General features: G+C 38.7%; 1 protein-coding gene across 2 annotated transcripts in view; it reads left to right on the top strand.

Moving 5' to 3' along the window:
- Window positions 1-13,719, top strand: part of tspan4a (tetraspanin 4a) — a 155,286-nt gene that overhangs the window by 120,739 nt on the left and 20,828 nt on the right. The gene's annotated exons all lie outside the window — the stretch shown is intronic.

Raw genomic sequence — 13,719 nt, 5'->3', positions numbered from 1 at the left:
AGTTACTTTGGCATTAGGGCAGGGATATCTAGATACTTCCCAAGGTTTGACATAATGAATTGTGCTACTTTTAAAGCAAGCAACGATTTTTTCAAATCTGTAATCATGAAGCTCCTCAAAAACGCTATCGAAGCAGTTCCTGCCGGACTATTTTTCTTAGCGGATGCATGTAAATGTAAATACATACAACTATTTTTTAAATCAATAAAATCATTTTCTAAATCCACAAAAGCATTTCAATTAATATTGGGAGTCATGTCGTTACTTTGTTGAGAATGTGGCCATGTAATAAGCGGGATAATGTGCAGCAGCGCGGTCATTATGGGGAAAAGAACACCTTCATGCCGATCTAGATCCCTCCGCTTCGCGTCGGGCTCCTGATCAGCCTGTTGGTGTTCTTTTCATGCTTATCCATGAGAGACGTTCTGCAGAGGAGGGGTGTTTCACCGACGACAGGTGTTCTTACTTTTATGTAGCTGACGGAGAATGTTTACTTTACACGTCACTGTTCAACACTTCATTCTGCTTTACTCTTTAACTAAACAACCGCGGATGTCTTGAAAGACTCTTTCGCTAAAGATTTTTGAAGATATCCGCGTTCTTGTGACACGTAAATACTGCGCTTCCTATGTTTTGGTGCGGACTGCGTTCACACCAGCAATGAACCGCTCCAGAGTTCGCAAGCAAGCGCTCCGAGACCACCTATTTTAGCGGACCAGAGTCCGGTTGTTTAGTTCACTTCAGAGGTCTCGGACTGCGTTCACACCGACCCAAATGAACCGCACCAAGCGGCTAAACGCACCAGGGTTCGATTCAACCGGACTATACAAGGCAGGTGTGAACGCACCCTAAGTATATGTAGATGCTAATATCTATGTACTTTAACTTGAGTAACTTTTTGAATGCACGACTTGTAACAGAGTTTTCCTACACTCTGGTACTTTTTACTGAAGTTCAAGATCTGAGTAACTACCACCTCTGACAACAGGCTGCAGTTTAGTGTGTGCATCCTCGAAGCCACAGTTGGATATGTGCAGTCTACATGAAAGGACATTATTTGGGGAACTATTATGCAAAATCCTCTTTTTCATGTCTTTTATACATCAACATGTGTCCCCTCTGTTTAAAGAGATTCTGAAAGTTTCAGGAAAAAAGATTATCTCTCTTTTTGTCCTGATCCATTTATATAAAAACCTGTCTGAAAATGAGCTGATCAGATTTTGGCCACTTTATGATGTCATAACGATTCTTTGGCTTGTGTAACCTTTAGCCAATCACCAACCAAGGTACCCCCCCCCTTATCACCTGCATCTCCTCCTAGAGCACCATTGTGTTCTTTTTAACCAAATATCTCTCAGAGGGGGGTGGCTCCTTATTTTCATCTAAAGTAACAGACAGAGAATCAGCACTTTTGAAACAGGGCTGAAACTGAGGGCTGAGGGGATTATGGGTAATGCTGCAATGCATGATCTGTTTGGTATTTCAAGCCAAACACTTCAGAGACATGTTTTGTATATATCTGAGAACTATAACATATTGATGAAAAACAGTATAATATTGTAGTTTTATCCCGCTACAAAAAGTAGGCTAAACCTTTTAGTGCCCTATGTTTATCTTAAGGCGACACTATCTGTGGTTGTTTAACATAGTATGGTCTTATGTAATCAGTGGTGGAAAAAGCACTTTGGCCCTTACTTGAGTAAAAGCAAAACTACTATGGTCTTAAAATACTCCATTACAAGTAAACATCATGAATTTAAATAGTTTATTAAGTAGAAGTACCACTGTAATGCATATGCTGCTTACACCTACATATATATATATATATATATATATATATATTAAATGAATATTTGTGGTAACAGTACTGTATGCCATCTGTATGGAGTAGTGGTGGTATTTGTGGAAGTAATAGTATAGTAGACTATTAGATTTGTTTACTCATCAAACAGCCTTTAGGGATGCTAAGTAGTGAACAGCCAATCGAAAAAGCTGACACCCGTCGGGCACAATACAAGTGATAAATGATTGGCCTTTCTTGCTATAGCTCCTTAATGAGTTACCCCTGAGGTGCATAAAGCTGTTATGCAGCTATATTGAAAGGACTTGGAGTCAGTTATATAAAGATTCAACCCGAGATCAATAACTAAAAGGTTGTGTTTGTGTGCAGTAATTTAGAAGGTGTATTACACTGGAACCCTTCACATTGCAAACAGTGTACTCTTTACTTGGTATAGTTGTAATCGTTTTCACATCCAAAATGTGCTCAGACATAGTTCATACTATGCTGTGTGAGCATAGGCATCCATCAAAGAAATATAGCTTCAAATGCAATATGTGTTTGACACTAACGGGGACACTTTGTCATCTGTTGGGATCTCTGAGTTCAAACACTGATTGCAACAAAGGCTCTGTCGCAAAAATGATTTCATTTTGACATCGATGGGTTCAAATCAGAGGAAATGTTCTGCTCTCAGCTACTCTTAAACTGCTTTGTGATGTTTACTGCAGATATATTCTGCTTTTAAAGTCATGACCTAAATGTGTAAACTGTGAAGTAATGAAAATTGGCAACAAATCTTTGCACATATTTATATTCTGTTTACTAACTTGAGACATTTGTTAATTTAAATGTTAATTCTGCAAAAAAGATAGATACACAGGGTCTTTAAATTGCTTTAAAACAAATCTTGCTTTTAGATTTTGTTGAATATATATAAGATGTGTTTGTTATTATTCTATTTCAATGTCAGCACTCAGGTTTCTTACTGGGAACAATAATCAAATGTTTTCTTACCTTATGGATGCATTCTGGTATGTACTATTCACTTATCTTACATAAAACACTGCTCACAGTTAATGTGTTTTCAAATTTGATTCAGGATTGCTCGAAAAATAGTAATGGTGTAAGTCAGAGCAGCATGAGGTATTTGCTCTGCAGCTCGGTGGCTGACAGATGAACGAGCTGCCTGTCATGGGGCAGCTGTGGATTTGATTTCCTATCTGCTTGTGTGCTTTGGGACACGTCAAGGTGAGGTAATGCTGCTGTAAAGATGAAGTCACTAGAGCTATGGTCAGGGTTGATCCTCAAAAGACCTCATTTACCGACCTAAAAGCTACCTCAGCAGTAAAAATGAATTATGCTGCATCTCCAACAGCAGACTTTGTGACCATGTATTTCGCTCTGATTGTTAAACTGCCAAGATGCCAGCTATTAAAAATCTGTAACACTTTATTTTAAGCACCTCTTTAAACCTTTGCAACCAGAATACAAATAATTGAATACATAGGCACACTTTTACATTGTTGTAAGCAGAAATAAGGACATTTTTAACATAGTGTCTTTTTTCTTTTCTTTTTTACTTCAACAAAACAAATACAATTTGATCATCAATTTAATTCCCTATCATTGTCTCTATGTCCATCTGCTTGACATTCATATATGTACATATATTTGTATATATATATATATATATATTCGTACTCTTCATACTGAGCCTGTGGGAGAACACTTTGGCCAATACTGAAATATCAAAACAATTTGGATGAGATTTCATTTTGAACATCATCATGTTCATCGTCATAGTTAGCATGTTAGGTCAATGACTGATACAAAAATGACTTGAGTACCTTTTGTTCCTTAATACAATACAATGATTTATTCCTTTTTGCTCTGTTTTATAATTAATCAATTTATATTTGTATACACCAGTTACAGATTATGTTCATACACATTTTCTTAAATACTTAAACATGTCTTTATAACTGCTTAACTACAGTATCATTTGTTAAACTATTTATGAAGTGTAACTTCATCAAAAGTGATCTTTCTCATCTGAACAAAGACTTGCCTTCCTGTATTTTTCTGCTGCCTGAATCCCGTTGATTTATTCTGTTGGATGTGTTTGAAAATATGATCTAGTTTTTCCAGAGAGAAGTCTCATGGTAAATTCTGTTGACATGCATAATTTCTTGGGAGTACCATCGTTTGTTTCTACTGTCAGTCTCACTCACATTACTGCATTCTCTTCTATGCCCTGCTCTGCTGCTGTTTGACTACACCCGGATAATTATGAATGATATAAGAAGTAGAATAAAATGGAAAAAGTATCCACTTGTAAACAGACTACTTAACATGTAGGTAGGCTGAAGTGCAACCACTCATGCAGGAAAGAAAACTGCAAGCATCGTATATATGAAACTGCAGACGTACGACACGTGAGACGCACTGAAATCCCATTACAAGGCTGATAGCTCCACTTTTTCCACATCATTACTGTTCCAGGATTAGACGTCAAAACATTTTGGGTTGTCAAGATAGCAAAATGCAGCACTCCTATCTGAAGAAATTTCAAGCACGAGAAATTTTTATTTCATGTTGACTGGAGAAATGCAATTAAATAACCCCCCCTGGCTAATCACATTGCTAAAATACACCCACGGCAGGGCAATGCTAATATGAAAGACAGATTGAGATGATCGGCAAACAGACAAGACATTTCTTTTTTCGTCTTGGGAAAAGTGTGACAAGGGAGTGTGTTTGACTGCTGCAGATAAAGTTGAGGAACTGTAAAGACAGGGATAATACATAATTTAAACTGCACTTTGACTAGGATGCTGATATAAAGAAACACATACATTTCATTATATCACCACTCCCTCAAATAATGCTGCAGATTGCAACCTGCAAATGTAATGTAATGATTTTTTTTCAATGTGTAGGCCTATTTGATGTTTAAGTGGTAGGTTACTCTTGTTCGTTCTTTCACCACAGTAATTTGAAGTTGGTCTTTAACTGCCTGTACAGTAGGTACAGAATATTTACACTGTAATTTGCAGGCAATGATCACTGGTCCCTTAGGAAATGAGACAGAACATTACAATTTCACCACACACTAAAACATCACATTTTAAAGTTTACAACTACTTGGATATCAGCATTAAAACAAGATTAGATGTTCTGTATTAAGGGCCTATCTTCTGTTCAGGGTTCAGAACTGAGAACAGCAAGATCATATCCTCACTTGTGTCTTTTGTCCGAGTAAAACTCTGGGACAAATTTGAAGAGATTTTGTCCATATTTTGTGAGATATCAACATTTCTTGGTGTTAGAAAAAGATCACTCGTCACCGGCTTGAGCTTCAATAACAGGATACATGTATTTATTATCCTTGAAAGGATGGAAGTAGTCATCACATACTGAGCATATGATACAACTAGTTCCCCGAACAGTGTCCTTCACATGCTTACATACAAGAGAGGGTGTTACACAGTCACAAGATGCAGGAATGCCGGTTCAAAGCAGTATACAATGTTTTGTTTAGATTAGCTAAGGCCTGCGTCAGAAATGATCATGCTTGTCATATGTCTATCTCCATAGAGGCTGAATCATCATGTTAATCGTTGTCACATAGCTATCATATGCCTAAAACAGTCCTGATGCTCTTCTACAGTAGGTCATCATACATCCTGTTATGTACACAGCTGCAGTTGGGCCTTTGTTATCATGTGCTACTCTGATATTGGAAGAGTACATTCAGTATTTTCCCAACACTTGGCATAAAATATAATCAAATATAATACTTTGGGTGTTAAAGGTCCCATGTCATGGCCATTTCTACTGATCATAATTCCATTGTTGAGGTCTACTAGAATAGATTTACATTGTGCAATTTTCCAAACTCACATTGGTTTCTCATACAGCATCTCTGTATAGGATGTGTATTCACTCTCTGTCTTAAACGGATTGTTGGAGCTCCTGCCCCCCCCCCTCCCTGTGAGCCCAGTGGCCGTCTGCGAGACAGCGAGACACAGCAAAACCCAGCCGGAAACACACACACACCCGCAGCCTGGCTGGGAGTTTGTGTGTGTGCCCAGGCTGAGTTCCGCGGTTTCTCGCTGACCCCACACCAGTGAGCCAGCTCACGGTGTCCCACTCCAAGCAGCAAGCCTCGCAACGTCCCGCCGAGTGTGTGTATAAGGAAGTCCGCGGATTGGTCCAAACGTAACGGCTCCGCGGACGTAACTATACCCAAAATACGTCACTATACCCAAGAAGTACACAATGGAAAAAGAGAAATCTCCAACGAGGCGTTCTGTGGCAGCATAGACAGGTATTTTCTGTGTTAGAGTTTTACTCGCTACAGGGTGTACTTTGAGGGTTTGTGACTCTGCAGACCGTTTACATGCAGGAAAAGCTACATAACACACAAGGGGACGGGTAATAACCAGAAAAGCATGACATGGGACCTTTAACACAATCTTGTTGGAAAATAGAAATAACCTGAAAGGTTTGGTGTGTTTTGCTGCTTCTGCTACTCTTTATACAGCATTTCAAAAGTTGTGCCACCATCCCAATATCTATAATCCCCATAAAGTGAAGTTATTATCATTTTACCATACGTTTCCACCACCCGCATTATGCTTCCTTGTGTGGAGCTAAGAAGTCTTGATGCTAAATATCTATGCTGTGCATGCTCAATATTAACATAATAGTCCATTTGAAGTGAGTTGGATGGCTTAACCACAGGGATGTAGAAGCAACAAAGAGAAAGTATTAAAACTTCAGATAAAGGCATAGAAATACTGTGACGTAAAATAGTTCAGGACTGACTGAAGGCATCAGATAGGTGCTTCAAGAAAACGCACATGTTGTTGTCAATTGCTGCAGGCGAAAGCTTTAAAGAGTGTTTCAGTTGCGCAACAAAATAGATCATCGCTTATAGCATCAACATGGAGAACAGAGAGAATGAATCAGTGGATGTAGTCATCACGAGGTAACCAAAACGTTACGGAAGTGAGACGAGAAGATGTAGCATACTACAACGGACCAAAGCTGACAAAAATGTTTCAACTCACTTTCACTGACTGAAATCTCACTGTGAAACTTTCAAGACAAAGACGAAGAAGCGACCTCTCAATCATAAGTAGTCCTGCCCTAAAGCATGAATGCTACATCGTCTCTTTTACTATAAATGGGACCATAATTTACAGACTGAACATCATGTTTTTTCGAAGAAGACTTCGAACTACAGAATTAAAACATAACGTATCAAATTACCGTTTTCTGAGATAATACTGTACATCATTTTACAAGTAGACTCATGTTCTCATAGGCTTCTACCCATTTAAGATGTATTTTACTCCCTGCCGGCTGATAGAAAGAATGACATTTTCAGGCACTTCTGCTTTGGCTTCACTTTTAATTACCGGAGGTTGCCCCTTAAGAATCAATCAATCAATCAATGTTTATTTATATAGCCCAATATCACAAATGTTACATTTGTCTCAGTGGTCTTCACAGTGTGTACAGAATATCAGTATGACAATACGACACCCTCTGTCCTTAGACCCTCACATCGTACAAGGAAAAACTTCCAGAGAAAACCCACAGTTTAAAGGGGAAAATGGGAGAAACCTCAGGGAGAGCAACAGAGGAGGGATCCCTCTCCCAGGACGGACAGACATGCAATAGATGCCGTGTGTAAATTGAAAGATAATACATTTGCAACATAGGTAGTCCAAATGTTTGGAAATGCATGTGTGTATAATAGGAAGATGAATCCACGAGGATATCCATCCAGGACCGATGATCCAGGACCACAGCCACGACTCAAGATCCAGCGCTCGCGATCCAGGACACAGGACCACAGGATCATCCATGACTCCGGATCCCGGCGTATATAGACACCAAAAAGAAAGACATTTGGGGAAGCTGGGTTAATCGGAACATGAGAGTACACAGGTATAGACAGAGAGAAGGAAGAAGTAAGATGTCCCCCGACAAACTAAGCCTATATCAGCAAAACTAGGGGCTGAATCTAATCAGCCCTAACTATAAGCTTTATCAAAAAGGAAGGTCTTAAGCGCACTCTTAAAAACGGATAGGGTGTCTGCCACCCGAACACAAACTGGAAGCTGATTCCACAAATGTGGAGCTTGATAAGAAAAGGCTCTGGCTCCCATTGTACTTTTAGAGACTCTAGGAACAACCAACAACCCTGCATTCTTGGAACGTAATGCCCTAATAGGACAGTAGGGTATAATGAGTTCTTTAAGGTAAGATGGCGCCTGCCCATTAAGGGCTTTGTAGGCGAGAAGAAGAATTTTAAATTATATCCTGTGTTCTATAGGGAGCCAGTGTAAGGCAGCCAGAACAGGAGTAATGTGGTCCCTTTTCCTAACTCTGGTTAGTACACGAGCCGCAGCATTTTGAATCAGCTGAAGCGACTTGACTGACTTCTTGGTACTCCCTGATAATAAAGAGTTACAATAATCCAGCCTTGAAGTAACAAATGCATGGACTAGTTTCTCTGCATCGTTTTGAGGCAAGATATCCCTGATTTTTGCAATGTTGCGTAGATGGAAGTAGGCGGTCCTTGAAATTGATTTTATGTGGGCGTTAAAGGATAAATCCTGATCAAATATAACACCAAGATTCCTTACAGTCTCACTGGAGGCCAAATTAATGCCATCCATAGTTAGTATGTCTTTAGATAATTTGTTTCGTAGATTCTTCGGGCCAAGTACAATAACTTCAGTTTTGGTCGTGTTTAACAAAACCATGGACAAAACAGTCCATGGCAACACATGCATTTCAGGTTCCCATAAATTAGAAAAACAAAACGGAAGTTTCAGTTGGATCTCCGATAATGAGCTCTGACCTTGAGTCGTTGTCCAACATCTACTACCTTGATGAGGCCTATTCAAGTATCATCCTTTACTGCCAGTTCACTGCTTCTCCCGTTAGCGCCATTGATTGTCTACTTGCATGGTTTGCCAAGTGTGTGTGTGTTAATCAGGAACTGATTAGAAGCAGAGAATGGAAATTGTAATTGATTTGCCCCAGCTAAGGACTGAGATTAGTCACTTAAAGGGGAATGCCACACTCTTTAACTTATTCACGTATGTTATTGATGTGCCCCGGGACAGAATTACAATTCAGAGACAGAAGCCCCGAATTTGTGACTTGGTTGCCCCATTCATTATCTGAAAAGCACTGCCAGATTTCACATCCCACTTTACAAATTTAAGGGGTTACTTCTTAAGTTTCTAGCTTTAGAGAAGAGTTGTCTGCACAGTTATTGATCAATCTTTCCTTAGGCACAGGAATAACAAATGTGGATTCTTCAGAAGGATGGCATTCCCCTATAACTCCTTTTTCAAAATGCAGTGCAACCCTTCCAAAGATTTAAGCTCAAGCCGGGGGAAATAAAATGCATGCAAGTCACACTCAAGTTCAGTCTGCAGTAAAAACGCCCTTGAAAAACCTTGACTTTGGGCCAAATTGGGTCTGAGTCCAGGGAATGGAATCTGCGCTCCCTCAGAGGAAGGATAAAATGAAAGCATTTGCAGGAAACCAACCCTTGCCAATAAGCAAAGGCACCCAATATATGTATAAGGCAGAAGCCCAGAGGGACATTCAGAATATACAGAGGCGACTGGGTGACCAAATTACATTTAAAATGCCTGAAACATAACTTTTTAAATAAACATTTAATACAAACTTGATATTGGGTGATCCTGTGATATAAGCTGACAGTGCAGTGATGTATTCCAAAGTTGAAGGCAGTATTTTAAGTTATGAATCAGTAATGTAAAAAAAAAAAACGCTTTTAGCATCTACAGTACAACGTCATTTTAGCACATGTTTTATGCAGTTTGGCGTCGGAAAGTGAAATTGTATGTCTGCAGGGAATATGAGCACGGATCTTTCCTTTTTTTCAATGCCTTTTTCTACTTTACTGTATCACTGATTTTTCCTTCCTCTAACATTTATGGCACAGGGATTGGGCATCCACTGTTTGGAGAGAGCAAGTAAATTGAGCCATTTTTCTCTCATTATTTCCTCTCCTCTGAAATCTCTTTCTTGTGTTTCTTTCAAACATAATGTCTTTTATCCTGTTCTGTCACAGATGGAAAAGCTCTCTTTCTCAGCTTCTTACTGTCTCACAGAGTCCAGGAGTCATAAAACCACTTCATCTGCCCCACAGTGGATTTGCATTTATATATCCCTGCTCTGCTTCATCTTCTGGTTCATCCTCTCTCTCTTTTCCCATGTTTAAATGTGTTCTAACAACACCCTCTCTGCCGTGTTTCCCATCTACTTTTAAATAAACATCTCCTTCCTTCCTCTCCTCTCCTTTCCCTTCCTCTCCTCTCCTCTCCTCTCCTCTTCTCTCCTCTCCATACACATCTCTTATCTCTCCTTGTATACCCGCCATATAAATAATTGATCGCCCATCTTTGACTTGCCTGATGTAGTTAAATGGTGACTGAAGTCCTGAGGACAACATCAATACTGAGCTAAAAGAACAGCCGTGTCCTAGGCACATTCTGCTCTACGCACTTTCACAGGACTCAGTCTTTACTAATGACCTACTTAGATTAAATAAAAGTATTTTTCTTTTCTTTTCTTTTTGATTAGCACAACTTCAGAAGACTTTATCCAGCCCAGTCAAATAGGAAATAAGTGCTCCCTATGCCAGATTCTTGCATCAGCTTGTATGTTGCCTTTTGCCAGAGCTGTGATGCACGCAGTAGTTTATAGCATCAGTGGAAATCATCTGTGTCATGTTTTCTTTCATTTAGACTTCTCTTTCATCTCTGTCTCTTTGAGGCATCCAAATTATGATAAATATTTTTAAACCAAAAGCATTTATTTTCACTGTGAATGGGATTCCACCTATAAGTGGATGTGAAGTACATGCAAGAAACATGCACTGAAAATGGCTTTGCACAATATTTAAAGATCAATTATTAAAATAAAACTGTGTATTGCTTTCTGTGAAAAGGAATAACTCAAATTGACAAACTCACAGGGAATTATCAGTAGACTCTGCAGAACTCTGTAGCTTTGTAGCCTCTTGTAGTATGGGATTCGTTTTGTATCATAAAGATAAAGCAACACTTTCTCAGAATAAAGCAAAACTATGAGTTTAAAAGAAAAAAAACCGAAGTCAAGCAAAATAAAATACATTTCAAAAATAAAACTATAAGTTGCAAACAAATCATTTGTGTAATCATGTGAACTATAAGTATTTTTTCTTTGTTTTAACATAGGTTTTGGTTTGCAGTTCTTGTTTCTTCTTTCTCAATGATCAGACTTTTGCTCTCGCTGCAGCTTTCTCTTTTGCGCTCCCTCATTTTTTGTTTGAGATTTTGACACAAACATCTCAGGTGGGCGGGACTTTCAGGGGTGTGTTCCCATTGGCTACTCAGCTTTTGAGTGACAGCCCACTACACCACAGATCATACAGTGCAACTCATGCAGCAAACTCCGGAGTCCACTCGGCCATGTTAGTGTCGGTGTCTCCTGGGGAGTTTTCATGAACATATCGGATTTATCTTATGGATTGCAGTGCATTATACTTGTGATGTGTAGTTCATACTTTATTCCAACTTTAAATATTGTAATACCTGAACACACTGCTGCTGTTAAATAATTTCCCAATTTGTGATTGATAAAGTGTGTCTATTTATTTTATAGATTAAAAAAACACATCTATGTATTTTTAAACTAAAGGTGATACACAATATAAACTGTATACTATTATTTTTCAAAGACATGTTACATTTCAAAAGCATATATTGCTATGTTTAGGACAAACAATTAAAGACTGCTTTAATTGAACACATTCTGCAATATAAAAGTGGCAGATTTGCTTTATTAAACAGACCAGACCTAGGCTGCATACCAACACAATTAGGAACATGCTCACATCTTACTATGTTGGTCTGAAGAGCTGAAGCATTCATACACAATGGATAAAACCGGTGTTGTTTCATTCTATATCCTGTGATAAAATGATATACATTTAGCATTAACAACTCTACATACTATTTCTAGCCTGAGGAAGATATGAATAATCAACAGATTTGAATGGAATCTCTAACATTTTCATGTAGAATAAAGACAAAAGAGTGATTATACAAATTACATTTATTGAAATGTGAACCAGAAGATGAAGTCTCAAAGAATGTTTTAAATAAAAGGACATAAAACAAAAAGTTGGATAATAATAAAATCTATTAAATGTATATGTAAAGACATTTGGTCAAATGAAATGACACTGAGCAAGTGATAACAGTAACGCCAGCGTGGATGAAGCTGGTGCAGTTCTTTCTTCATGCCCCCCCTCCGTGCTGTCCCCTCAGAGGAAGTGGGGAAACGGGATAAGACTCTGGATGCCACACTGTCTCAATGATCCACACTGTTAATATGAGAGGAAAATAAATGTTTTAGGAAATGAAAAATATGAAGTTAACAAATAAAACAGCTCAGGGGCAGTCATGGACGGTAGGTTTTCCTACAAAGTTAACTCAGCCTCCATTGATTTTCATATCAAATTAGCATGTTAATAAAATAAGCTATCATGGCTTATACTTGCATATCTAAACAGAATCATGAAAACCTGTTGGTAGAGTCAGGCACACGAGTGCGTTTGAGTGTGTGCGCCGGTGTCTGAACGCTCACTCACTGCTAGCTATGTAGCTAACTGTTAGGCTACTTAGCTTGCATTGTTATGGATCTAATGGTAGCACAAGCTAACTTTCATAGCACAGCTTTACTTCTCACTTAACACAATAAAGAAACAGACCGTATAGCACAAACAACACAAATGATCAACATTTACATATATTTTCACTTGTAGTATTATAATAATTGAAATGCTGGTTCTTCTGGGGGTCTTCTGTCCACGCTCAGCTAGCTACCGCACCGCAGCTGCCTGCACTGTACAATCGCTGGAGGACTGGGCTGTCACTCAAAAACTGAGTAGCCCCTGAAAGTCCCGCCCACCTGGGAGGTTTGTGTCAGAATCTCAAACAAAAAATGAGGGAGCGCAAAAGAGAAAGCTGCAGCGAGAGCAAAAGTCTGATCATTGAGAAAGAAGAAACAAGAACTGGAAACAAAAACCTATGTTAAAACAAAGAAAAAATACTTATAGTTTACATGATTACACAAATGATTTGTTTGCAACTTATAGTTTTATTTTTGAAATGTATTTTATTTTGCTTGACTCAGTTTATTTTCTTTTTTTAAACTCATAGTTTTGCTTTATTCTGAGAAAGTGTTGCTTTATCTTTATGATACAAAACTAATCCCATATTGTAGCTACTTGTTTCCGTTAATCAGCTAGTTTGTATTCCTGTCTCAAAGCTATTTACAGCTCAATCCTGAGTTGCTAAGAAAGCCCTGATATTTTACGAGTTACAGACTAAACCCGAGCTAGAATGAGAGGCAGTGGCGGCGCTAGGGGTGGCTACTTGGGCTCAAGCCCCGGATGTTTTCTGAAAAGCCCCGGATGTTTCACTTAAACATTTTTTTTTTTTTTAAATACATTTATTTATTTATTTTTAAAACGTCTCGGGAGTAATGTGCAGTACCGGAGTCCACCAGAGAGGCAGCCACTGTGGGACATTAGCCTGCGTACTGCGTAGCCTTCCCTGAAGAAGAAGTGATCCTTCCTAGTGCCTGACGAGTTTTAAGCTAATAGCCTCTACAGTTATGGATATTAGAAAGTTATTTTCATCGAAGCAGGCGCCACAAGCTGCAGCAGCAGCAGTATCAGCAGCTGACAACAATGTCATCACCAACAGTCAATAAATGGATGATGTTTCAGGTTTGTGAATCTAATGGTGATATCTGCACTCTGGCTGACTGAGTAAGAAGTGAAAAAGAGTGATGTAACGTTAATGTTATAGCTAGTAAACATGGAG

This window comes from Pseudochaenichthys georgianus, chromosome 3, assembly GCF_902827115.2.
Source record: "Pseudochaenichthys georgianus chromosome 3, fPseGeo1.2, whole genome shotgun sequence".
Lineage (NCBI taxonomy): Eukaryota > Metazoa > Chordata > Actinopteri > Perciformes > Channichthyidae > Pseudochaenichthys > Pseudochaenichthys georgianus.
This window is presented reverse-complemented; position numbering and strand designations above follow the sequence as displayed.